This window comes from Talpa europaea (assembly GCF_964194135.1).
Source record: "Talpa europaea genome assembly, chromosome: 12".
Lineage (NCBI taxonomy): Eukaryota > Metazoa > Chordata > Mammalia > Eulipotyphla > Talpidae > Talpa > Talpa europaea.
The window spans coordinates 23,156,855-23,162,481 of NC_140079.1; the positions used below are offsets into that span (position 1 = coordinate 23,156,855).

General features: G+C 36.7%; 1 pseudogene across 1 annotated transcript; it reads right to left on the reverse strand.

Annotated features, from left to right (window-relative positions):
* Positions 1-453: 453 nt before the first annotated feature.
* On the reverse strand, positions 454-2,004 carry LOC311181311 (tubulin alpha-1A chain-like; annotated as a pseudogene). Its single transcript has one exon. The product of its transcript is annotated as a tubulin alpha-1A chain-like (transcript).
* Positions 2,005-5,627: the final 3,623 nt, after the last annotated feature.

Below are 5,627 nucleotides of genomic sequence, written 5' to 3' on the forward strand. Positions count from 1 at the left end.
CTACAACAGTCTGATGTTTTATGTGACACTTTATGTGACATTATGTGAGTTGTCATTAGGAAAAATTGAGAGAATGCTATTTAATCATCTTTATAGATAATGCTACATATATAGATATTTTTATTGTTTATTGAGGTTGTATCAGTTCATAACACCAAGTACCTATACCTATAACTCATAGGTTTCATGTGTACAGTTTTTCACCTCAACAGCAGTATATATCATACCACACCCACCACCAAATACCCAGTCACCAACTAACGTCACACTTTAGTTTTATTGATGGTTTCCGTTGTGGTTCAGAAGCCTTTCAGTTTTATGTACTCTAATTTGCTTGTTTTTGTTTCGGTTATCCTTGCCTTTGGGGTCAAATCCAGAAAAATTTCACTAAGATGAATATGAAAGAGCTTGTCACCTATGTTTTCTAATAGCAGTTTTATGGTTTCATGTCTGAGGGAACAACTCATGAAGGAATATTTAAAAATCCAGAAATGGGCAGCTGGGACCTATAACAAATTGTCTGTTTTGAAGCATAGGTCCATAATTGTATGAGAGAGTATCTACATAATTGTAGACACTGCTTTATACAAATTAACTGATCAGACCGAAACTTTTCAATATTTAAGACAGAACAAGTTTCCCTGTAAAAGCAGCACCTTTGTGGCATTTTAACTTTAGTGTTCCTCCCTTTCTTCCTTACCCTCTCCTTCAATAGAATCCACACCAACCTCCTCATAATCCTTCTCAAGGGCAGCCATGTCTTCATGGGTCTCAGAAAACTATCCTTCCTTCATACCCTCACCCATATACCAGTAAACAAAGACAGACTTGGCATACATCAGTTCAAACTTGTGGTCCAGGTGAACCCAGGCCTCAGCTATGGCTGTAGTGTTGCTCAGCATGCACGCAACTCACTATATTTTAACAAGGTCTCTACCAGGTACCACAGTTGGGTGCTGGTAATTAATACCAAATTTGAAAACTGTAGGGCACCAATCCACAAACTGGATGGAATGCCTCGTTTTTATGGTGACAATGGCAACATTGACACCTTTGTGAACCACATTGCCTTGGTACAATAGACAGCAAGCCATGTATTTTCCATGTTGAAGGTTACATTTCACCAATTCGTTGTTTGACTCAAAGCATGCATTGGTTATCTCTTGCCACAGAAAGCTGTTCATGGTAGGCTTTCTTAGCAAAGCTGACAGGAACATGTGTGGCTAGAGGAAGTGTTTGTGGGGATAGGGTACCAGGTTGGTCTGGAATTCTGTCAGATCAACATTCAGGGCTTCATCATATCTGAGGGTAGTGGTAATGGAGGATACAGTTTGACCTACTTAGCTTAGTATACGTTGGGCTATTGAGGTTTCTATGACAAATGTCATAGATAGTGTTATCATTTATCATGAAAGCAAATCAGTGTTCTGGGGTGGTGTGGGTGTGAGGATGGAGATGAAGGGCTCAGCTATGGCTGTGAGAATCTGGGGGTCTGAGTAAAAGGAGAGCTCCAGCTTGGACTTCTTACCATAATTGGGAATAGGGAGACATTCCATCAGCAAGGAGGTGAACCCAGACCAGTTCCCCTACCAAAACCATGGAAAACCAAGAAGCCCTGAAGACCTGTGTATGGGTCAGCCAAATTACAAATTTGGTCCCAGACCATGTCAATGATCTCCTTGCCAACTGTGTAGTACCTTGAGGCAAATAACTATGCCTTGCCTGTGATGAACTGGTCAGGGTGGAATAGCCTGCGGTGGGTGGCTCATTATTAGTGACTGTGGGCTCCAGGTCTATAAACAGTGTCCTGGCCACATGCTCACTGAAGTCAGTTCCAACCTCACTGAAGAAGATATTGAAGGAGTCATCTCCTCTCCCAATTGTCTTGTCACTGGGCATCTGGCCATGGGGCTGGAGACCATGTTCCAGGAAGTAGAGCTTCCGGCAGACATCGCCAATCTGGACAGCATCCTGGCTAACATGGATGGAGGTGCACTCATGCATGTTACTACTTTGCAGCTGCTGAGCTGGTGGTGGAGAGGAAGCAGAGAGATTGTTGCTTACTACAGCATGATTTTTAGGTGGCCAATATAAGAGAAACTGCTGAGTCATTCCATCGTCCTACAACAACTAATTTCCTTTTGCAGGTTACCGTCCTGTTTCTGTATATTTGTACCCATGTTATATGTAGATGCAATAAAAATGTTTGTACTATATGTAGTTAAGCCTGAGTAGTAAAAACAGGCTTTTAAAAATGGTAGTTTTAATGAATGCCAACATTCCATTGTGTTGATAAACAAAAGTGTGTGGTCATATTGTCCTGTAATCATCAGGTTGACTTCACTGATTGCATCCATCTAGAACAATAGGGTGGAAGCAGAGGAGAGAGGTGTTTTATACAGCTGATTCCCTTACATGTCTCTACTCTTCAGCCCTGTGCCCAATGAACACATTATGGCTGGAAAAAATATTTTATGTCCTTTATATTATAGAAAAACTGTATATATTTCTTGTTTGACTTTCCAAAACTCTTTAAAATTCAGGTAGAACAACTATTAGAATTATAGCTAATGAATAAGAAGCCTTGGCTTAGACAGGTGAGATAACTTACCAAAGGCCACATAGGAGCTAATAAATAGCAAACATGAATCTTAATACTGTCAAAATGAGATGCCCATAGTACCTGCTCCTTTCCTTCCTCTCTCGTTTGTCCTTATTCTGTCTCTCTCTCTCCCCCACCCCCTTCTCTGAATATCTGTTCCATGCCAATATTTGCCATCAAATTAGTAAGGCCCAGAAGAGAAATATACAATATGAATTGTGAAACAAGTCATTAAATGACAGATAACAATGAGAAATAGGGATAATTTTTGAAATTGGAATCCTCTTGGGACAGTGTGTACAACTACAAATGTTTTTCCACCTGAACGTATTTGGGAGGGTAGCAACTAAAAATATTGTAGCATTCACGATTGTAAGATTCATTTGTAAATAACTGAACATAATCCCATCTGGGGCAATTAAAACTTTTCTTAAACACTATGAGCTCTGGAGACCATAAGGAAAAATGGAATAAATAATCTTCTGAATCAGGGCCCATGTCACTTATTACCTTGATTAGGGTCCTACCTTCGTGATCCAAACATTAATTTCAAGAACAAGGAGGTCTTCTGAGTCTTTGTCTCCCAAGTTAGGATTCTATTGGCAAGTCTGTAATTTTGATGTTTCTGGGACTCTTACCTGGATAATTGTTTTTATTTACTTTCAAATGAAAGAATGGAGATATACCCTTAAGTTTGAGATTAAGAGACCATGCACTATCAGTCCTCACCACCTGAGAACTGTATAGTCTGATTTCTGACCTAGGGATGTGAATTCAAGGTAATACTACCTCATGTTCCCTGTAGGTGAAACAGCCATGCCTGGCATCTTTCTGAAGGGACAGGCACAAAAGGTCCGTGTGGAATCTGGGGACATGCAGACAATTGGTTGTTCCCCTTCCACCTCTTGCATCTGAGTGAAGGTGGTGGTTGGGTTGTTTATGGGCACAGTATCTATATAGTATATGTGTCATATAGCGCGTATGTCATGTTTTCTTTACAAAAAAGATATTTTTATATAACCAGGCTTTTCTGCATTTGACTTACCATGTTTCAAAAAGAATACAAGATAATATAAACATGTTTCTGTATTTAACATGCATTTGTTTTTGGAATCTGTTATATTTTTTGCAACATACATATATAATAGGCTGATCTGAGATTTAATTTTACTAGACATTATCTACAACATATAAGATGCGTGGGCTGACTATAGTTGAATTTTTGTGTTTTGAGAAAATTGCTTCAATAGACCTCCATGCAAATATCTTACCAGTACAAAGAAGTGAAATAGTGATGATTTATCATACAGGATTTTAAGGAAAAGCAAAAATGTTGTTCCACATGTAGCTACTATTCAAACACCATGTACCTCATCATGCATGACTGATTTCTTTGAGTTAAGAGTTGATTGATCTCTCAGCAAATTTCAAGTATACAACATAGTTTTATGAACTAAATCCACTGTGTCATACACTTCATCAGCAGAAATCATTTATATTAAAACCGAAAAAAAAAAGTGAAATGATGATTTTGTTTTGGAAAATCATCTAACAAAGATACTGATATCAAATCATCTCATTGTATACCTTAAGTATGTTCAATTTAAATTTTCAGTTATACCTTAGTAATGCTGGGAAAAGCTTATTATTTTTACTGGTGTAAGTATAAAGCAAGCATGTAAATTTTTCAGAAAATATGGAAAATAATTACTCCTGAAGGATTATTTCTGATTTATTTTCTTTACAAATTTATTAAAGTAGCATTGGCTTATAACATTAAATACGTTTTAGTTGTGCAGCATTATAATTTGACATCTGTGTACACTACGTTTTGATTACCACTAAGTCTAGTTTCCATTCTCCACCATCAAGTAGACCCCTTTTACATAATTTATCCACCCACTCTTTCCCTTCCTTTTTGGTAACCACCACTATGTTCCTATGAGTTTGTTTTTGTTTTGTTTGTTCCTTTATTTAATTTCATTATCTTTCACATAGAAGCAAAGTAATTCTAGGCTATATCTGTAACAGTATGTTGGAAATATATTCCTCATGTTGGGCAATAATGATTGCATTACTTTGGTAATGTGGCCACATCAAATGTTTAGATTTCCTTTTGTAAAGAGAGTATGATATACTTGCTATATGATACATCTTAAAACTACATAATGATAAGCCTCATTAGAAATTTTATATCATATTTGAATGATAGTATTTTCAATATACATGGTTAAATAAAATTCATTATTAATATTGAATTCATAGCTTTGTTTTTACTTTTAAAAATGTTAAAAATGAATTTCTAGACCATTTTCAATTACACATGTCATTAAATTCTAGTGGTCAATGCTGATCTAGCCTCTATATTTGTAAAATTCTTTAATTTGTCTTGGTTTTAATAATGGTTTGTAGTACATGGAAATGTTAGAGAAAAACAGCTTTTATATTGCCCAGCTACTTTTGAGTTGCTAAAATTACATGACTCTTAGGTGAGACAAAGTATAGTAGATTATTTTGGAAAGTGTTCATAGAGCCAACAAAATTTTAGCTATTGCCCAGTGGAACTTAATGTTTAGTAGATAGCTAAAAAAAGAATATACAGCTAGCATTGTTCATTTTCAAGTGATTAACATGTAATTTGTAGAATATTCTTCTTCACATACACAGAAGCATAATACAATATGATGTAACACACCTCTGGATACTCACATCACACTGCTGTGGGATCTCTATATATACTTGGCAAATTATAGTTCTGTCCTTCATTTCAGAAGGTGGTTCTTGAGAAAATGGGCTTAACATCATCAGGGATTGCTTTCTGGCACAGAGAAGAAGCATTGAGGTACAGAGGAGGAAGTGAGGATAAAGAAAGATGATTTCAGTTGTAGAAGAGAATGACCTAAAATCGTACCTCTCAGACTTTAATGTGCAACACATTAAATGTGGGAGTCTTGTGAACTTGTAGATTCTGATTCAATTGGTCTGTGATTAGGGCTTGAGATTGTGCATTTAACACATTTTCAAA